Source organism: Puma concolor, chromosome E4 (genome assembly GCF_028749965.1).
Source record: "Puma concolor isolate L17-30 chromosome E4, mPumCon1.1.hap2, whole genome shotgun sequence".
NCBI classification, from domain to species: domain Eukaryota; kingdom Metazoa; phylum Chordata; class Mammalia; order Carnivora; family Felidae; genus Puma; species Puma concolor.
In genome coordinates this window covers 44,495,820-44,519,150 of record NC_141683.1, presented here as the reverse complement: position 1 = coordinate 44,519,150, position 23,331 = coordinate 44,495,820, and the positions used below count along the sequence as shown (strand labels likewise).

At 39.8% G+C, this 23,331-nt stretch overlaps 1 long non-coding RNA gene across 1 annotated transcript in view; it reads right to left on the bottom strand.

The window, feature by feature from the left end:
• The window catches only part of LOC147572630 (uncharacterized), a 41,424-nt gene continuing 18,093 nt past the window's right edge, over positions 1–23,331 (bottom strand). Inside the window, exon 4 of the long non-coding RNA XR_015245983.1 lies at positions 1–446. This is a non-coding gene — a long non-coding RNA (uncharacterized LOC147572630). The remainder of the gene's footprint in view (positions 447–23,331) is intronic.

The window sequence follows — 23,331 nt, the reverse complement described above, 5'->3', positions numbered from 1 at the left end:
TAAGACCTGTGTTCTTTCTCTCTAGTAATTTCTTTTTATAACAAATGACTCAAAAGACAAAGACAAAGAAAAACCATGACCATCTCTATGAGGCAATGAGTCAGCCACATGAAGAGTACCCTACCAAATCTTACCAGAATCACCAAGACCAAGAAACCAGCTCCACAAATATTTTCTTTTGTTGATCTAAATTTAGAGAAGATAGATGCTCACCAATATCACTCCATTAGACCATGCAGGCAGAGATCAGGAGGCTGATGTGGTAACAACTTAAGAAGCCTGCTAAGGATTCTTACCTTCTGGCTGTTTGTCAGATGTTCCAGGATGTGTCAGCTGCAAGAGCCTCAAAGCAAACAGTGTCCAGTGAGGGAAGTGTATCCTACTGACTATGTCAAATGTTGGGAAGGAAAACTTTTATTCTACCCTTCAAGGTTCTTCTAGGTGGCCTAAGAGTTAAAAGTGATATGAAAACATGTTAATGGAATAAAAAAACACTCCAAAGTTTATTACATGTGCACAGAGGCCAACTATTAATACTGATACCCAAAGAAATAATCAGGTCACACAGCTTTTGTAAGTTATAGTCAAAGAAGCATAAATCTGTGAGGAAGTGACAAAACAAAATCTATGTTTAAGAGCTTCAGTTAGTAAGGAATTCTAAACAGATTTGGGCTGTGACAGTAAATCAGTAAAAGTAATAAGGTTTGTTTATTTAGGCTTCTTTGAATTTCCTGTCTCTGATGAAAAGGATGTCCCCCTACATCCTGGTGCAGGGAGGCTCCTCATGTGAGAGATTTATTCATTGGTTTCTGGAGACAACAGAGAGTCAGAGTGTTCTTCCTATACTGGCTGTTTTTTAGGTAACTTTAAATGAAAATGATTAATATGCCATTGTTGAACTTTTTGGGGTGGGCTACCTTGGAAAGCTATACTGGTAAACCTGTGACCCCACTGGGCAGCAGATCAAATGAAGACTGTCCCCAGTTTAAAGCTACCTTTCCAGAATTATTTTCTTGGTGTGGATTTTCTCTGCCCTGGAGGCTATGCAGGTGGTTTGGGAAGGTTGCAGCTACACAGCCCAGAAGTCCTAGGCTGCCCAATGCCTGATAGGATAGGTACTCTGCATGCGCAGACTGCATAGGTCAGGGTAGCTAGGGACCTCTTAAAGGTCAAGTGTCAAGCAATGCCAGTCACAGGAGAGAGCTATTAGGGGTATAAAATACCTTCCTAATTCCAAAGTCTGACCTACACAAATACGCATATTCTCTCAACAGCAGAGCTGCAGGAAAATGGACCACCTTGCCAGGGTGTAGTCTGGCAAGACTGATGGGATATCCCTGAATAACAGACACCTGGGAGACTTGATAACTGGTCCCATTCTGGCAAGGCCATCCAGTTTCCTCCAGGGATGCCTTCAGGAGGAATATGAACATTTGTTTAGGTTAAAAATTGGAATTAGGCAGATGCCAGGGACCTCCAAGAGCTTACTCTCGACACCTAGACACTCTCAACAGTTGCCCAGTTCTGGGTTCCTGGCCTCCCTGACCCATGTGGCCGGCACATGTGCCGTAGGTACCCTGTCAGCCCGCCGGTGTCTAGCCGGACACCTTCGCCTGTGGAGCTGGGGCTCATATCCAACCACTTACCTAGCTTCCAGAGCAAAAGAACCCACTTCCAGGAAATCTTTCTGAGGTGGCAGCTTTAAAATGGCTACAGTCAGTACACATTTGGACCAGTTGCTTGATAGGGTCCCAGGCTTCTCCAACAATCAAGACTCTCAGGTGTCTTTTAGTGGTGGGTACCCGGTCCAGTCTGCTCAGCCCCACTCTGGCAAGTCAGTCCAGTTTTCATCAGTTCTGTCTTCAGGGGCATTCTTCACATTTGTGTAGTTTATAGCTTGGAATCACGCGGTGCCTTGTACCCCCAAAAGCCCTCTTCAGTGGCCTGGCCTCTCAAGACCGGTGCTCTATTCCAGTTCAATGTCTAACCTGAAGGAAGCTGCACTGAAAGCTCAGTACACAGTCTGTCAGCCATCCTTGGGAAGCTGAGGCCCTCTAGGCTGGGGCCAATGCCTGACCACCAGTGTGGCCTCCAGGGCAGAGGGAGCCCACTGCTCATAAATCCTCTTGAGGTGGCAGCCAATCCATTGGTTGCCTAAAGAAGTTCTGGATTTACCACTGATCATGGCTTTCAGGTGTTTTTATTTATTTTTTTACTGAGAGAAAGAGAGCATGAGCAGGGGAGGGGCAGAGGATGAGAGAGACAGAATCTCAAGCAGGCTCTAGGCAGAAAGTAGAGCCATATGGATCCTGAGCCCTGTGGACCATGGGATCATGACCTGAGCCGAAATCAAAAGGTGGACTCTTAGCCGACTGAGCTACCCAGGCGTCCCATCCCAGGTGATTTTTAGTGAATGCTCCCCTGGCTAGCCAACTAGTCTGGCCTCATTCCTAGAAAAGCAGTCCAGATTCCTCCAGCTTTGCCTTTGCTATGTATTGGTTTGATATGATTTCAAACCCATTTGTTTATGACTAAGATGAAAAGTATTTTCAGAGGTAAGTTGTTTTGATAGAAGAATAAAGTCAACTGTGTCAGGAAGTCATTATGTCATCCGTTCTCACTGATAAGAACTAGTAGCTCAGCAGCTGGGGGCTTGGCAACAAAAACTCATGAAGAAGTAAGTATGGCAAGGGGACATTAGACTACGAATACTGAAAGTTTGCGGGTTGATCCGAGAGGGATTGGTCTGCACAAGTCTCCACTTTGCTGATCTAAAATAGCTCTCAGAAGATGCTGGGACAATTAGTTCCTGCCATGGTAAAGGTGATCCCTTTACTGACAGCAGCAAAAACCACGCAGAGGCCTTGCTAAGACCATCTTGCCCATCAACACCCCAGCCACCGCTCCCTAGTAACCTGCTCTAGCAACACAGGACTTTTCCTGTTACACTGGCAGCTGGACATCAGCTCTCAGTTGGCTAACCTGTCCCACCCCAGTATCAACTCATATAAAGCTTTATAAAAAGAAACAAGAAGTCCAAAATGGAGTCCTTTGCCTTCAACCTCAGCAAACCAAAACCTTAATGACAGTTTCACCCTATCCCAGGAATGTGGTCTTTTAAAAGTCAGTCTGAAATTTCCTGATCAGTACCAGTGAGGTGGTGACAGAAAAACAAACCCTGCTGGTCCCCACCCTTATCCTTAAAAGAAGCCATCCTGGCCTGAAACAATCCTTTCTTTTCTTTTGCTAATAACATCCTTGCCCCACCCTCCTTCCTATAAAAACCTTCCATTTAGTACAACTCCTCGGAGCAACTCTGCTTGCTAGATGGGATGATGCCTTATTAATGAATTGCTTAATAAAGTCAATTAGATATTCTGATTTACTAGGTTGAATTTAGTTTTTTAACAAATGTTCATCTCAACTAAATTTAGACTTTGTTCCTTTCATTGCCCTTTGCCTGGAACAATAGTGTGATTAATCTGTGATTGATTCAGAGTATGCTATTTCTTTATTGGCTTATTAAAAGACATTATTGTATGTCCCATTGGCTTATAAAATTCCACACTGAACTGTGTTAAATATAGAACATTCTTCTAATTTGGTGCTAATGTTGCCCACAATAGTTACCTTAATACTGATTAGCCATAGTATGAACCATTTGGAATGCTCTATTAAGCATCTTGGTGATAAAATATCATAAATATTTGTGATTAGCAGAGGAAATAGTAAATATACCTTGCTCACAAACCCTACCAAAATTAGTCAATAGGTGGTTTAGGGGTAGAACGGGTTGTGTAGTAACTTCTGAAGATCCTTAGAGACCTACTGAAGATTTCATCTGAGCAAAACTGAAAATTAAGGAAACTCCAGATGTTAGACTGATCATCCAACCCAGTCAGTTGTATTCTGTATTAAAAAGTACAACTGGGGAAGAGGTTACCAAGCTCTTCTTAGGAGCAGTAAGTTACATAGACTTTTATAGGCAGAAAGGAAGAGCACTAGTGAGACAGGGAAGCTGCAGGACTCCATAAACATCTGTTTTTTGGGTCGCCTGAGTGGCTCAGTCGGTTAGGCGTTCAACTCTTGGTTTTGGCTCAGGTCATGATCTCACAACTGGTGAGTTCAAGCCCTGCACTGGACTCTGTGCTGATGCATGGAGTCTGCTTGGGATTTTTTCTCTCTCCCTCTCTCTCTGCCCCTCCCCCACTCACTCTGTCTCTCTCCAAATAAACTTAAAAAAAATTTTTTTTAAAGATTTAAATTAAAAAAATCTGTTTTCTGCCTTTTCCTGCTTCTATTCTTGCTAAACCAGCACCCCCACTTTACACATGCCTCATAATGCAAACTGTACATCCTTCTTGTAAGGGTCAAGGAGGTCTTTAGAATAGATCCCATCTAAGGAAGGACCAGGTGAGAATGACCAGACAAAGCCATCATATGTGCATTCCAGACCACTGGCACTGGACAACTCAGTGCCAAGACCCCCTGGGTCCAAGGAATAACACCTGGGCCCCCATCTTTGTTCTCACCAGTTCCTTGATGCCTGAGAGGACACATACTATAAACCACAATCCTCAATAAAAACCCCAGGCCCCAAGTGAAGTTGAGACTCTCTTCTTTCCTTTCTGAGTCTCCCAGATACCCTGTATCTATACTCCCTCTATACCTTCAGTAAACTCTGCTTTCACTTTCTGCTGGCTCACATATCATTTCTATCCTGTGTGCAGCCAGGGATCCTCCTGGCTTGTCCTGCAAGTCCCCCTCTGGGTCCTGGGATCCAGCCTGCTGGCATCACTAACACAAAAAAATGTATCTCCAGTCTTGAGAAACTTAACAGAAGACCATGGGGGAGGGGAAGGGGGAAAAAAAAGTTAGAGAGAGGGAGGAAGGTAAACCATAAGAGACTCTTAGATACTGAGAATGGACTGAGGGTTGAAGGGGGGTTGGGGAGAGGGGAAAGTGGGTGATGGGCATTGAGGAGGGCACTTATTGGGATGACCACTGGGTGTTGTATGGAAACCAATTTGACAAGAAATTATATTTAAAAAGTTTATCTCCAGGATAGGAAGAAATCCAGAACCTTTCGCCTCTGAGGGACTAATTCACATCCTGAAGATGACACTTACTTTAACTCTTTTGACCCTAGTAACATTAACTAGAAGCTAAGCCCATGATAATAGACAAAATGACAAATGTGATAATAGGGAACCAATCAGTCCTGAAGAGAGAGCTTATACCAGATAAGAGATGATAAAAATTAAAATGGAATCCCAACAGGGGTGCCTAGGTGGCTCAGTTGGTTGAGCATCTGACTCTCAATTTTGGATCAGGACATGACTTCACAATTTTGTGGGTTTGGGCCCCATGTCAGGCTCTGCATAGGCAGTGCCGAGTCTGCTTGGGATTCTCTCTCTCTCTCTCCCTCTCTCTCTGCTCCTCCCCTACTCATGCTGTCTCTGTCTCTCTCAAAATAAATACATAAATTTTTTTTTAAAAATAAAAAAAATAAAATAAAATGGAATCCCAACAAACTGATTTGGATACAGAAACCCAATGGCTATTAGTTTTATGGTTCAAAGGAGGACAAAACCTGATCTTCACAGGAGCAGAGGTTGTGTACCTCAAACCCATTACCACTGATACTAAATTGAATCAGCACCTTAGAGCAACTGGAAAAAATAATATTAATTTACAAAGATCTTTGATTGGGTAGCAGCAACCTGGAGATTAAGATGGCCTATACCTAACATATTATCCCTTACAAACATCTCCAATGGAAAACAGCAGGGGAAGCTAATATAATAATGAAATTAGGACTATTAACTGTGATTTATGAAAAGGGACAGACACATACACTGCGACATGTGGAAGCAACAGAACAAATTAAGAGGCCAACTTTTAAACTGCATCCTGGTGGGACAGAACAGCATTATTTACAGTATTTGCAGGCACCAGAAACCCAGGGGAACTGATTGATAAGAACAGCTAAGGAAGTAAGTCAAGATAGAGGCTGTAAGAGAAAGGCTGTAAGGGGTGCCTAGCTGGCTCAGTTGGAAAAGCATGCTATATTTGAACCCTACTTTGGGTATACAGAATACTAAAACAAAACAAAACAGACAAAAAACTTAGAAAGATAAAGCCTGTAGCTTGTAGCTTTAACACTCCTCTTTATAGACAACAGCTACAGCTAATAAAATAGACCCAATCAAAATAGACCATCTAGACTATCTACATAGTCCATCTACAAAATAGACCATCCAAATCTACAAGGCATTTTTGGCTACCTAGACCATTTAGACCACCACCCTTGAAAACAAATTATAAAAGTAGAAACTAAAATAGATACCCCTGAAATATATAGGAGAGGTAGGGAAACAGAAACAACAAATCTTCATAGTAATAGACCTACAGAAAATAAACCCACATATACCCACTAGTCCATTTACTGTAAATACTACCCTCTTATAAAACCTAATCTCATTAGTGGACAAATCACTGCTAGCCAAAGAGAGCAAACCCTATGAGCTCCCCATAGGGATTCAGCAGTCTCTTCCTCTTGGCTCAAGCCAGAGACAATTGTTTGTACAAATAGAAACCTCTTCTGCAAATAAAAGCACGCTATGTATACCACTATGTTGTTAGATACTGGATCCCAATAACAGTGACACAACGAGGTCCTACTAATTTAGAAAAATTAAACAAAAAAAAAAAAAGGACTGATTGAAGGATTAGAAGGAAAACTAACCCCCATACACATGGGTATATATGTAGATTCCTAACAATGAGGACAGACTTTAAAACTAAATGCCTTATAAGTCCCAATTTAGAAAACATTCTTAGACTGGATATAACAGGACAAACAAATAAAAGGAAAACATTCAGGAACTTCTAAAGGAACAAATGATTGTGTCTCCTATTTTATAATATAAATAACTCGATCTGGCCTGTGAAAAAGTCCAGAAAGGTCATATAGATTTATAGATTTTAGGAATTTAGGAAAATAATCTCCCCAAATTGAGGGAGCACTCCCAAATAAGGGCATTATCATGAACAATATCACCACTGGATCTGGCACTGATTACATGGGAGTAGACTTAGCTGTCATGTTCTTTGCCTTCCCTTGTGAATGCATCTTGGGTTGGCTGTCTTGATCAATTGGAATAGCAGATGATATGTTTACTAGGTTACCAACAGGAGACCTTAACAGCCAGTAATAGCTTGCAACTTTATTTCTTTTTCTTTTTTTTTTTAAATATATGAAATTTTTTGTCAAATTGGTTTCCCTACAACACCCAGTGCTCATCCCAAAAGATACCCTCTTCAATACCCATCACCCTCCCTCCCCTTCCTCCCACCCCCCATCAGTCCTCAGTTTGTTCTCAGTTTTTAAGAGTCTCTTATGCTTTGGCTCTCTCCCACTCTAACCTCTCTCTCTCTCTTTTTTTTCCTTCCCCTCCCCCATGGGTTCCTGTTAAGTTTCTCAGGATCCACATAGAAGTGAAAACATATGGTATCTGTCTTTCTCTATGGCTTATTTCACTCAGCATAACACTCTCCAGTTCCATTCACGTTGCTACAAAGGGCCATACTTCATTCTTTCTCATTGCCACGTAGTACTCCATTGTGTATATAAACCACAATTTCTTTATCCATTCATCAGTTGATGGACATTTAGGCTCTTTCCATAATTTGGCTATTGTTGAGAGTGCAGCTTGCAACTTTCTAACACAAGACATCCAGGCCTTTTGGGAAAACAGAACACAACACAACACACACACACACCAGCATTTCTTATATTGATGACATGCTCATTTATGGTGCTAACTTGGAACAGACTAGGGTTGTAACAGAGTTCATTGAATTCCTTACACTCAAAGCATGGACAATTAACTCAAGTAATGTCTAAGGACCCTACACTACAGTAAAATTTCTAGGCACAATTTGATCCTCTGAAGGCAGAAAAATAACAGAGCCAGTCATAAACAAGATAGATTGCATCCCAGCTCCTACCACAAAAGAAACAGCTCAGAAACTGATAGGACTGGGGTGCCTGGGTGGCTCAGTCAGTTAAGCACCCAACTTCAGCTCAGGTCATGATTTCACGATTCATGAGTTCGAGCCCCGTGTTGGGCTCTGTGCTGACAGCTCAGAGCCTGGAGCCTGCTTTGGAATCTGTGTCTCCCTCTTTCTCTCTGCCCCTCCCCCACTCATGTTGTCTCTCTGTGTCTCTCAAAAATAAACAAACATTTAAAAATTGAAAAAAGAAAAAAGAAACTGATAGGACTGTTTGTATATTGGAAACAGCACATGTCACTAATGGGATATTTTCACATGGTCCAAGACCAGATACTAACCAATTGAAAGACTCACCTGGGCACTCTACGAAGCCCTAAAAACTACATACGCCAATTATACTGAAACTCCGATAGCTTATTCTGGAGTAAAGCAGACCCCTGAGAGAGAGGAATTATTCCTGACCATAAATTCCTAACATAGAAAATGTATATTTCCATGCAGGATTAATGGATGAAGGGTCAGCTCTCTGCATGAATTGAGAAAATCTCCACAATTCCAGACATAGATTTTATAGAATTTCCGAGGGGTGAACCTTTTGAAGCTTGAGCAGTTGGGCAATGGGGACCACTCTGGTCCATGGCACTCAACAATGCTTGGTTTTTAGATGGGTCAGCTTCCAGGACACCATCAAGAGAATGCTGGCCTTGAGGACTAGTGATGGTCTTACCTTGACAGAATCAGGTTCTGGAGAACACAATGTGCTTAACAAATAGCCATAAATTGGTGAGTAATATGGGAAGTGAGAGTAAGGTAGACCTTTCCTCAGACTTATGGACAGTAGCTAATGGAATAGCAGTTTTGGACATGAACAGGGCAGAAAAATTACTAAATAATACCAAATAAGAACATAATGAAGTAAGGACATAGGGCAGAAAATAGCACTGGCTGGCATCTCCATGTTTATCACTGATGTTTCTGCACATCAGAAGAACAAGTCTGAAGTAACCAAATTTAATAGCCAGATAGACAAACTCGGTAGGTAAACTAAAGAAGTGGAGATACCTAAAATTTAACTTAAATAACCCAATAATTTATGGCTAATGAGGAAACCAATTCAAAGCATAACTATACATAAACAAGAAGGACAATGGACTTACAACCTGAACACACAGATATGCTGAATAACAGAATCATACTGTGGGCACAACGTCAAAAAGATCTTGTGGCACACATGGCACTGGAACATGTTAGAGGTAAGAAACACGTATGAGCCTACCAAATCCCTCCAATTTCATATTAAGAAATGTGGCAATCGCTGAAAGTTTAAAGCATGTGGGTCATTAATGAATACTCCAGATGACATCAAAGCTGACAGACCCTTCCAAATTATACAAATGATTACATGGGACCCATGCCTGTATCAGAGAATAAACTGTATGCATGCACCATTGTAGACATGGTCAGGAATAGGATTACCCTATTCCTGCAGAAAAATTAATTAAAAATCTGCCATCAGAGCATTAGAAATCTGGATGCTTGCTACGGTAGCCCAGCCATCACAAAATCAGATCAGAGCACCCACTTTACAGAAAAGTGAATATAAGATTGGGCAAAGAAACAAGGCATAATGTGGAAATTCCACTTACCCTACAACCCTACTGCCTCTGGGTCAACTGAAAGGTATAATGATTTGCTCAAGCAAAAGCTTAGGTTGCTTCCTAACAATCTAGATGTGAAAGCTTGGACTAAAGCAATCTGGGAGGTGGCAAGATCTCTAAAGCATAGATATAGAAAGCATGGAAAAACTCCTATTGAATGAATATACAACACTGGGGAAAGGAAGCACCTGCCACTAACAAAACCTACTGGGTGACCTAATGAAAAGGAATATTACATCAAATTAAGGAAAATAATACAATGATTCTATAAAAATTTCATTATAGATATATACCACCTTTTATTATATCAACACTAGAGGTCTACTATTTACTCTAGCATGATACAGGGTGATTATGCCTGGGGAAATATTGGCAATAATGGTTATAATGACTATAGATATCCTTGAACGGCAAGAAAAATAGGAAGAAATTAAACATTTTGAGGACAGTGCTTTTATTTTGTAGGCATAAAACCTCTGTGCATCTTCAACTCTAACAATTATGAAGTAGATCCATGCAGCACGCTGCTTGCTGGCCATACTATTTTACCTATTGCTTACTACTGGATATCATACTTGCTATATGTATGGACACTCTTCCAACAGACTCAGCAATAGCAGTTATGCCACCATTCCAAAGTGGAATGCACCTACTGGTCCATGTACAACTCCACTGTCTGTGACATCCTCTACTTCCTTCACAGATCACCATCTTGGGTCATCTTATTATAACTAAGGACTCAACAGCATCACCAGCATCATCCATACCTCCAAGTCCAACCCCTCTCCATCTCACCCTTCAGTATCAGCACTGTCTACTCACTGAGAAACCTTTAATCAATGGAAAAATCAAATACTAGGGAATCTAGTGGAAGTCTCCAAAGAATCTCTTCAACAATATCCCCTACTAGACACTGACTTGAAGGATGAAGGTTGGCCTGAACTACTAACTGGTCCCTGTTATAACCCAGCTTATATACTAAGACAATCAGGTACTGACTTTTCTACTTTCCTTATCATACCTTACTGAATTGAGTATAGCATTGGACACATGACAGACTGTGAAAACCTCAATTTAATTTCTGAGATACTTTGTATGCTAGTATTTTATAAAAGAGTAACAGTTGAGTATGCAGAATGGGCAATTATATCTTTAAATATTAACAGGCGAGAAACTGATCAGTTACTATACTCAATTAACACTGTTTAATCCATATTCACCTATTAGAAAATAAATCAATCCATGGATACCATGTTTAGCCTTTACAAGAATAAGGACAAGCTGTCAGGTGTACAGCAATATATAGGAAACTTAGCATATAACACTTATCATTATCCTTCATGGTAGACATCAGGTTTCTCTCTCACACTGCAGGTTTCTACCCCAAGAACATAGGAACCTAGGTTACTAAAACCTATCATGGTCATATTGGAACCTATAATAGCAGGCTATGCTTTGATATTTAGTATGCAGAATTTTAAATAAGATACAGATCCTCAAATTTTGTTCAGTTTTATCCATATTTGATTATGCTCAATTTATAACATATGCCAGAAACAAATTCACTGAAGGAAGGAAACTCTTGCAGTTCCTTGTTGGACTTGTAGGAAGTTTAATTGGAGGAACAATGGCAGTCATTTTTTTTAAGTAGGCTCCATACCCAGCATGGAACCCAGCATGGGACTTGAACTCACGACTCTGAGATCAAGACCTGAGCTGAGATCAAGAGTCAGACACTTAATGACTGAGCCACCCAGGTGCCCCTGGCAGTTACTTTTTTACTAACATTATACTTAATGATGAAAAGCTGAATGCTTTCCCATTAAGCTCAGGAACAAGACAAGGATGTCCACTTTCTCCACTTTTACTCACAATAGTGCTGGGAGTCCTGCTACACCTATCAGACATTTTTTTTTTTTTTAACGTTTATTTATTTTTGAGACAGAGACAGAGCATGAACGGGGGAGGGGCAGAGAGAGAGGGAGACACAGAATCGGAAGCAGGCTCCAGGCTCTGAGCCATCAGCCCAGAGCCCGACGCGGGGCTCGAACTCACAGACCGTGAGATTGTGACCTGAGCTGAAGTCGGACACTTAACCGACTGAGCCACCCAGGCGCCCCACCTATCAGACATTTCTATTCACTACTAGCAAAGTAGAAGAAATAGAAATTAATAATCTCTTTTACAATTGAACCAAAAAGGATAAAACACGTAGGGATAAATTTAACCAAGAAGGTGAAAAATTATAAAACACTGATGTGAAATTATAAAACACTGATGAAAAAAATGAAGAAGACACAAACAAATGAAAAGATAATACTGTGTTCACAGATTGGAAAAATTAATATTGTTAAAAGTTTTACCCAAAGCAATCTACAGATTCAATACAATACCTGTCAAAATACCAACAGCATTTTTTATAGATAATCCTAAAATTTGTATGGAACCACAAAATACACCTAATAGCCAAAGCAATATTGAGAAAGAACCAAATTGAAGTTCTCAAAATCCTAGATTTCAAGATATAATACAAAGCTACAGTAATCAAAACAGTATGTGCTGGCACAAAAATAGACACATCAATAGAACACGATGGAGAACTGAGAAACAAACCCATGCTTATATGATTAATTAGTCCATGTGGAAGGAGGCAAAAATACAAAATGGGGAAAATATAGTTTGTTTAATAAATGGTGTTTGGAAAACTAGACAGCTACATGCAAAAGAACGAAGCAACTTTCTTACACCATACACAAAAATAAACTCAAAATGGATTAAAGACCTAACCATGAGACCTGAAACCATAAAACTCCTAAAAGAAAACATAGGCAGTAATATCTTAGACATCCACCTTAGCAACATTTTTCTAGATATGTCTCCTCAGACAATGGAAGCAAAGCAAAAATAGACTATTGGGACTACACCAAAATAAACTCTTTGCGCGGCAAAAGGAAAACAACAACAAAACTAAAGGCAACTTACAAATTGGGAGAAGATATTTGCCAATAAGGGATTAATAGCCAAAATATATAAAGAGTTTATGGGGTGCCTGGGTGGAATCTGACTTCGGCTCAGGTCATGATCTCACTGTTTGTGAGTTCAAGCCCCACATCAGGCTCTCTGCTCTCAGCACAGAGCATGCTTGGGATCCTCTGTGCCCCCCTCTCTCTGCCCTTTCCCCACTCTCTCTCTCAAAAATAAATAAACATTAAAAAAAAGAATTTATGCATCTCAATACCAAAAAAATAAAAAAAAAATAAAAACAATTAAGAAATGGGCAGAGGACCTAAACAAAATCCTAAGACATACAGATGGCCAATAGACACATGAAAAGGTGTTCAACATCTCTAATCATCTAGAAAATGCAAATCAGGGTGCCTGGCTGGCTCAGTCAGTAGAGCATGCAACTCTTGATCTCAGGGTCATGAGTTTAAGACCCATGTTGGGCACAGGGCTATTTACAAAAAAAAAAAGAAAAGAAAATGCAAAATAAACCATAATGAGATATCACCTTACATTCATCACGATGTCTAGTATCAAAAAGACAAGAAAGTAGTATTAGAGAGGATATGAGAAAAAGGGAACACTTGTACACTATTGGTAGGAATATAAATTGGTGCAACCACAATGGAAAACAGTATGGAGTTTCCTAAAAAAAAATTGAAAATAGAATTACCATATGGTTCAGTAATTCCACTACTGGGTATTTACCACCCCCCCCCCATAAGAACACTAATTTGAAAAGAGATATGCACCCCTAGGTTTATTGCAGCATTATTTACAATAACTGAGATATGGAAGTAAACTAAGTGCCTACTGATAAATAGATTAAAAAGTTGGTATATGTACATAATGATGGAATACTACTCAGTTATAAAATATGAGATCTTGCCATTTGTGACAACATGGATGGATCTAGAGGGTATTATGCTAAGGGAAATAAAAGGAAAAAAATATATGACTTCAATTTTCGTGGAATCAAAAAAAACAAATGTACAAACAGAAAAGAAATAGAATCATAAATATGGAGAATAAAATGAGGATGGGTGAAATAGGTAAAAGAGATAAATAGGTACAAACTTCCATTTATTAAATAAGGCACAGAGATGACAAGTGCAGCCTAGGGAATATAGTCAGTAATATTGTAATAACGTGTGACAGATCACAACTATACTTATTGTGAGCATAGAATGTATTGTTGAATCACTATGTTGTACATCTGAAACTAATAACATTGTATGTTAACTATCCTTCAATGAAAAAAGACAAAATATGTTTCTCTATAGATTGTCAATTGTTGCAATTAAACTTTGTTAATGTGTGGACTACTCTTAGAACAGCTATAATCTTGGGGCAATACTGGTCATCTGAGATAACAGACAACCCAACCAGAAGTAAAGTAGATATCACATACCCTAATGGCTGTGATTTCTTGGGCAACTGAAAATTAGAAGCAAAAATTTTTACATCATTAAAGGAAAAAAGAATCCCATGATATTGGGGTCCACACTTTTGCCATTCCCCAATATCAACAGGGAGAGTGGAGCCTACAGGCCACAGACAGCTTCCTTATGATAAAAGAAAAACATGTTCCTAAGTTGTTGTTGGAATGGAACCAAAGTACCTTTATTAGACAGTGGATATACCTATGGTAGAAGTACCTATGACTATGGCCATGATGGTCCCTCAATCAGTTACATACACTATGGGAAGCTGACTGGGATAGTATGCACTAAGCCAAGCCTCATCCTAACCTATTAGAGTCAAGGGAAAAATAAGGAACACATGATGGGATGTGTAAAACTAAAACAGGTAATGGATTCTACAGTAAAAAGAAAAATATGTTATTCCAGATCAATAGAAGGTAAAGGAACTATTAAAATAACTGGAGAAATAAAACTTAGGACAAGAAAACTTAGGACAACTTAGGCACATTTGGAAGATGACACGAATAAAGTCAAAATAACTTTGCAGGAATTGAAAAGAGAACAAAACATGCATCCCTAAAATAATGACATCCCTGAATTCTGATGTTCACAATTGAATGTGTGTTTAATAATGCTATGCAAGCTTATAACCTGGAGCATTATAAAAATGGTCTCTTCCTGGGTATATATTTGTCAAGAAGTTAAACTGAGTGGTTTAATAAGGTTAAGTTTTTGTTGTTTGGTCTTTAATGTGGTACCATGCTAAAGAGTTCTTTATTATGTTTATGTTGACATGGTTGTTTAAACTGGTCATTAAACTGTGGTGTAAAAGAATGTGCATCAAGGGAAAAATACTCCCAAAATATGACTGTTTGTGATTAAGATTGTAAGTGATGTGGAATCAAGGTGGAATGGTATTTTTGTGAGCTTAGATTTGCATTGGGCATTACACCCTTAGTATTAATTAGCATGTGAGCAATTTGGAATGACGGGATGTTGTATATTGGTTTGATATGATTTCATATACACTTGTTTATGACAAAGACAAAAAAAAGTTTTTAGGAGCAAAGTTGTTTCAATATAAGAAAAAATATGTGGAGTCAGGATGTTATTAGCACGTCTGTTCTCACTGAAAATAACTCAATAACTCAGCTGCTGAGGGAGTCCAGTAGTGGGGGGGCTTATTAATACAAACATAAAGAAACAATTATGGCAAGGGGGCATATAGACTATAAACGCTGAGGGTCTGTGAGGATGATCTGGGATTCATTGGTCAGGGCGAGACTACACTGTGTTGAACTGATAGCCCTTAAAGACCTTGGGGCAATTAACTCCTGCCTGGTAAAAGCAACTCTTTCACAGGCAGTGGAAAAAGTTGTACAGAGACCTCTCACAAAGATCATTTTGCCCATTAACACTAGCACAGCTGTCCCCTAGCAATCTACTCTAACAACACAGGACGTTTACTTTTGTACTAGCGGCTGGACTTCAGTTCTTGGTTGGGTAAGCGGTCTCTGCCAGGTACCAACTCTGATAAAGGTACATATCAACTAACTTTGGACTTGACTGCTTCCATCTCTCCTTGCCTGGAACAATAGTGTGATTCAACTGACATTGGTTTGAAGTAGACTTCTTTATTAGCTTATTAAAAGACATTATCCTGTGTGCTATTGGCTTGTGAGGTTTGCACAGTAAATCAGCTTTGAATACATTGTTGGCAGGGCATCTGAGTGGCTCAGTTTGTTAAGTGTCCAACTCTCGATTTCAGCCTGCCTCAGGCTCTGTGCTGACAGCATGGAGCCTGCTTGGGGTTCTCTCTCTCCCTCTCTCTCTGCCCCTCCCCTGCTCTCTCTTGCTCACTCTCTCAAAGTAAATAACACTTAAATTAAAAACAAAAATTACATTGTTGGCAAAGACAAATCAGTCTGTGAGCATTATTTGCTTCCCTAAACAAAACAGCCTCCAGGGGGAATATGTGCATCTGTGTAGGTTAGGGCTTGAAATTGGGCAGATGCCCGGTACCTCCAAAGCCTATTCCTGTGCCACAGCCTCAACCAACATTGCCATGTTCCCAGTCCCCGGATACCCTGACCTGCATCACTTGACATCAGCAGTCCACACCCTGTCAGCTGCCCAGGGCCAGCTGGGGACCTCCAGGACGGTGGAGCTCAGGTAGGTCCTGAGCATCCAACCTCATTGCCCCAAGGACAGAGAAAACCCATCCCCTAAAAATCACTCTGAGGTGGCCATTGAATGGGCAACAGTCAGTCCCCATGTGTACTTACTGTTTGCTGGGTCCCAGGCTTCTGTGGCAATCAAGGCTCCCAGAAGTCTCTCACTGGAAAATATGTCAGCCAGCCTACCTAATCCAGCCCTAGCAAGGTGGTACATGTTTCTCCAGCTCTGCCTTCAGGGGAATATATGCATTGGTATAGGTTAGGGCTGGAATTAGGCAGATGCCAGGTATCCCCAGTAGCCTTGTCCTGTGACCTGGCTTCACAGTACATTGCCCTGTTCCATATCCCTGGGTACCCTGACCTGTACCTTCCATGCATGTGCAGTCCACATCTTGCTAGTAGGCTTTTGGCTGCAGGGGCCCTGCAGGGCAGTGAAACTCAGATTGTTCACAACCACCTACTTGGCCTCCATAGTGGAAAGAATCCAATCCCCCAGAATTTGAGGTAGCAGGTTTAAACTAGTGACTGTCAACCTCCATTTTGGACTGGCTTCCTGATAGAGTCAAGGCTGCTCCAGACTTCTGGGATGCTTCCTCAGTCTATTATTGGAGGGTACCTTGGCCAGCCATCCCATCCCTACCTGGCAAGGCAGTCCAGATTTCTCCAGCTCTGCTTCAGTGTGAATATGCACATTTGTGCAAGGGAAAACTTGGAACTAGGAGGATGCCATGTGTCCCCAGTAGAGTGCTTCTGTGACCTGGCCTCACCCAACATAGCCTTGCTTCAGGTCCCTAGCTACCTTGACCTTCATGCTATGCATATGTACAGTCATTCCTGCGCCACCTGACTCTGGACTGCAAGGGAAACTCCAGGCCTGTGGAGCTCTGGCTGAACCTCAACCTTCAAAATGACCTTAGGGTGAAGAAAGGCCTCTCTGCATAATCTTTCTGAGGCAGCAGCTTTAAACTGGTGTCAATTAGTCCCCTTTTCATGCTGGCTGCCTAATGAGGTCCAGAACTTCTCCAGCAATCACAACTCCAATGGGAATGGAGGCGGGGGGGATGCCCAGGTCAGCCCTCCTGGTCCAATCCTAGCAAGGCTATTAAGAGTCATCCAGCTTTAACTTTATGTGTATTTGTGTAGGTTGGTCCTTGCACTGAAGCAGCTACCATGGACTCCCAATAGCCGGTTCCTGTTACCAAGCCTCTCTCAACAATTGCCCTGTTCCAGATCTCTGCCTAGCTTGGCCTGCATAGCCCACACATGTGCACTATGAACCTGGCTGACCAGGGCCTTCCAGGCCTGTGGAATGTGGGCCTATCCACAAATAACAGTATAGAAGTTCAGCTCAAAGCATCTTCAGAGAGGCACTGTCATTCTTATAAATTTGCCTGTAGTTTGATGGTCTCTGGTGATATTTCTGAATGGCCTATAGAACAACAGGCATGAAGATTATCTATATTCAAGCTATTGTGGGGATTTCCCTGAAGTTTATATCAGGTCATTCATTTTCAGTTTGTAGGGCTTCAGGAAAAAGGGAAGTTTTAGTTCTCAATGATTTTAAGTTGAAATGATGGGAGAAAATGGAAAATGTTATTTTTGAGAGTTGTGTAGCCAGACACGGGAGGAAAATAAAAGAATTCAGTATCTAGTCTCATTTACAGAACCTCAAAGATGATTAATAGAAATAGAATCTAATATCCACAAAGGGGTGTTACTAAAACATAATTTTTCTCTCTAAAGTGACCACATTTAAAAAAAAATATTTATCTATCTTTGAGAGAGAGTGCAAGCAGAGAAGGAACAGAGAGAGAGAGAGAGAGAGAGAGAGAGAGAGAGAGAGAGAGAGAGACAGAATCCAAAGCAGGCTCTAGGCTCTGAACTATCAGCACAGAGCCTGATGTGGGGCTTGAACTCATGAACCGTGAGATCATGACCTGAGCTGAAGTCAAACACTTAACCAACTGAGCCACCCAGGCACCCTGAAGTGACCACATTTTTAAAGCTAGCCAAATTAACATTTTATTTTTGCAAAATAAATTTAGTTTTAATAAATCTGACCTGATCATTTACATAAGTACAAAATAGCAATTGATGAGATAGACTCTTTTATAACTGCTTTGCTGGAACTTCTCACAGGAAATATGCAGATTGAAATTTTAAGTCTCTTAAGGGTAAAAGGCCAAATACTTGCCATCAGACTGCCTGTAATACACATAGATTTGTGTTACTTCCTCTCTTCTTGTGGTTCTCAAAATATTCAGAGGTTCTTGCATTTGCTTGGAAGTAATCTTGTTTCCTTACCTAGTAAGGCTGCTAAGAATCCTATAAACAATGTATCAGGCTGTTTTTCCAAGGGGCTTTATTGACTCTATAAAGTCAACATTGGTTCCTTAAAACTGGTTATATCTGAGTCTAAACAATGCTTCCAATAATGTCCTGTTACAAGGAGATCATATGCTTTTAAACTTATGCAAATCAGTATAAGGCCCTGCAAAGTGGCTCCTGCCCCACATACCAGACAGACCTGGCCTGGACAGGTACCACTTCAAATGACTCTTGCCCTGGGGGTGGGGGTGGGAGGCTGAAGATGAGGTTGGAGTGGGCAACACATGTCAGCACACATGACAATTTCTGCAGCCAGATCTCTTAGCTGGCTGCACAGGGAAAAGCCCTCCCTTCGGTGGGCCTGCAGCAATGGCAGAGACGAACTGCAAGACAAATAGGCCCACTGCTAGCCCCACCCACCAATAAGCTTGCAGTGGCCACAGGCAGGTGTCTGAACAGAACAAGGAGTAAACCCTGTCCACTATGCCCACAGCAGGCAAAGTGGGTTATTGCAGCTGGCTGGACTGAAGGCAACTGAAGATCATCCACAACAAGAGGACATACCCAGTCCAACCAGGGGACACCCTGGAGTACCTGAAGCTGGTGATTTGGTGGGGGAGGAATTATGCTATAGGGCACCACAGGACTTCTTCTACACAAAGCCACTGTTTCAAGACTAGAAGACATAGCTGACCTAATACATAGAAATAAACACAAAGAATTAGACAAAAGAGACAGAGGAATATGTCCAAAATGAATGAACAAGGAAAAACCACACCAAAAAAACTCCTAAATGAAATGGAGATAAGCAATATATCTGATAAACAGTTCAAATTAATAGTCATAAAGACACTCACTGGACTTGAGAAAAAAGTGGATAACTCAATAACTCAATGAGAACAAAGAGACAGAAATTAAGTAGTTATTAAAATTAAATTAAATAATTAAAATGAAAAAGGACCAGTCAGAGCTGAAGAATTCAATAGCTGAAATGAAAAATATGCTAGAGAAAATCTATAGTAGATTACAGGTTACAGAAGAACAGATCAGTGATCTGGAAGACAGGGTAGGGGAAAGCAAACAAGCAGAACGACAAAAAGAAAACAGAATAAAAAATGAGAATATGTTAAGGAAGCTCTGTGACATCATCAAGCATAATAACATTTTTATTATAGGGATTCCAGAAGTAGAAGAGAGAAATAAGGGGTCAGAAAACTTATCTGAAGACTTAATAGCTGAAAACTCTTCTAATCTGGGGAAAGAAACAGGCACCCAGGTCCAGAAACCATAGAAAGTTTTAAAGAAAATGAACCCAAGGAGGATCACACCAAGACACATATTAATTAAAATGGCAAAATGTAAAGATAAAGAGAGAATTTTAAAAACTGCAAGAGAAAGGAAAACAGTTACACACAATGGAAACTCCAGAAGGCTACTAGCTGACCTTTCAGCAGAAACTTTGCAGGCCAGAAAAAAGAGGCATGATATATTCAAAGTGCTAAAAAAAATCCAAAATACAACCAAGAATATACTACCCAGCAAGATCATTCAGAATAAGGAGAGATAAAGAGTTTCCCAGACAAACCAAAAGTGAAGGAGTTCATCACTCCTAACCCAGCCTCTCAAGAAATATTAAAAGAAATTCTTGAAAGAATAGGCCATAGCTAGAAGAAAATTATGAAAGGAAAAATTTTTAATTAAAAGCATACATTTGGTAAAGATAGATTAATCACTTATTAAGCCAGTATGGAGGTTAAAACACAAGAATAATAAAATTATATCTACAAAAATTAGTCAAGGAATACACAAAATAAAAACATGTGAAATATGACCTTTCATACATAAAACATGGAGCGGGAAGGAAAATGTAGTGCTTTTAGAATATGTTCAAACTTAAGTAACCATCGAATTAACATAGACTTCTATATAAGTAAGATGTTATATATGAACCCAATGGTAACCAAAAGTCAAACTCCTATAACAGATAAGCAAAAAATAGAAATCCAAGCTTAACACTGAAGAAAGCTATTAAACCACAAGGGAAGAGAGTAAAAGAAGAAGAAAGGGACAGAGAACTACAAAAACACCTAGAACACAACTAATAGAACGGCAATAAGTATATACCTATCAATAATTACATGTAAATGGACTAAATAGTCTAATCAAAAGACATAGAGTGAATGAATGTATAAACAAACCAGACCCATCTATTTATTGCCTACAAGAGACTCACTTCGAACCTAAAGACTTATACAGCCTGAAAGTGAGGGGATGGAAAAAGATATTCCATGCAAATGGAAGTGGGGGAAAAAAAAAAAGCCAGGGTAGCAATACTTATATTGGATAAAACAGATTTTAAAACAAAGACTGTAGGGGTGTCTGGGTGGCTCAGTCGGTTAAGTGTCCGACTTCGGCTCAGGTCAAGATCTCACGGTTCATGGGTTCAAGCCCCATGTCCGGCTCTGTGCTGACAGCGCAGAGCCTGGAGCCTGCTTTGATTCTGTGTCTCCCTCTCTCTCTGCCCCTCGCCTGCACACACTCTCTCTCTCTCTCAAAAAACATAAAATAAAAAAAAAATAAAAAAAAATAAAAAAAACAAAGACGGTAGGGGTGCCTGGGTGGCTCAGTTGGTTGAGCGACCGACTTCAGCTCAGGTCGTGATCTCACGATTTGTGAGTTTGAGCCCCGCGTAGGGCTCTGTGCTGACTGCTCAGAGCCTGGAGCCTGCTTCAGATTCTGTGTCTCCGTCTCTCTCTCTCTGCCCCTCCCCCACTCATGCTCTGTCTCTCTCTGTCTCAGAAATAAATACACATTAAAAAAAATTAAAACAAAGGCTGTAGCGAGAGACAAAGACAGGCAGTACATAATGATAAACATCAATCTAACAAGAGGATATAACAATTGTAAATATGTATACATCCAACATAAAAGCACCTAAATACATAAAGCAAATATTAACATACATGAAGGGAGAAATTGGCAGCAATACAATAACAGTAGGGAATTTTAACACCCTGCTTATATCAATGAATAGATCATCCAGACAGAAAATCGCCAAGGAAACATTGACTTTGAACTACACATTAGACCAAATGGACCTAACAGATACATGCAGAATATTCCATCCAAAACAACAGATTACACGTTTTTTTTCTAGTGCACGTGGAACGTTCTCCAGGGTAGATGTCAGACCACAAGTTACCATATGTTAGACCACATAGAAAGTATCAATAAATTGAATAAGTTTGGAATCATATCAAACACCTTTTCTAACCACAACAGTATGAAATTAGAAATCAATTATGAGAAAAACACAAACATATGGAGAGTAAGCAACATGCTACTAAATAACCAAAGGGTCAGTGAAAAAATAAAATATGAAATTAAAATTACATGGAAACAAAAAATTGAAAATACAATGCCCCAAAAACTTTAGAATGCAGCAAAAGTAGTTCCAATAGGAAAGTTTATGGTACAAAGGCCTTCCTCAAGAAATAAGAAAAATCTCAAATAAACAGCCTAAACTTACACCTAAAGGAACTTGCAAAATAACAAATTAAACCTAATGCTAGTAGAATGAAGTAAATAATAATGATTAGAGCAGAAATTAATGAAATAGACAAAGAAAACAATAGAAAAGATCAACCAGAGCTAGTTCTTTGAAAAGATAAACAAAATTGATAAACCAGTTTTGTTCACCAAGAAAAAAAAAAAAAAGAGAGAGGGAGGACTCAAATAAAATCAGAAATGCAAGAAGAGAAATAACATTTGACACCACAGAAATACAAGGATTGTAAGAGACTACTATGAAAAATTATATGCCAACAAATTGGAATAGAAGAAATGGATACATTTCTAAAGACCTACAATCTTCCAAAACTGAATCAGGAAGAAATAGAAAATTTGAATAGACCAATTACTAGTAATGAAATTGAATTAGTAATCAAAAAACTTGGGAACAAACCAAGGTTTGGGACCAGATGGCTTCATAGATAAAGTCTACCAAATATTTAAAGAATAGTTAATGCATATTATTCTCAAAGCATTCCAAAAAAATAGAAGAGGAAGGAAAACTTCCAAATACATTTTATGAGGCCAGTATTACCCTGATGCCATAATCCAAATTATGATAAAAAAAGAAACTTCAGGCCAATATCTCTAATGAACATAGATTTAAAAATCCTCAACAAAATATTAGCAAAATGCATTCAACAATACATTAAAAGGATAACTCACAAGAATCAAGTGGGATTTATTCCAGAGATTCAAGTGTGGTTCAATATTCACAAATCAGTGTGATAAAACATATTAACCACAGAAAGAGTAAAAACCATATGATCTCAATAGATGCCAAAAAAGCATTTGACAAAATTCAAGTTTATGATAAAAATGTTCAACAAAGTGGGTTTTAGAGGGAATATACCTCAACGTAATAAAGGCCATATATGACAAACCCACAGCTAACATCATACTCAATGTTGACAAACTGAGAGCTTTTCCTTTAAGATCAGAACAAGACAAGAATATCCACTCACCACTTTTATTCAACGTAATGCTGGAATTCCCAGCCATACCAATCAGACATGAAAAATAATTAGGGTGGGAGGAGTTAAGATGGTGGAAAAGTATCAGGACCCTAAGCTTTCCATTCCCCTCAAACACAACTGCCTTGAGGTCAGATCACTTGGAACACCCAGAAAACTGACCTCTGGAGTGGCAGAA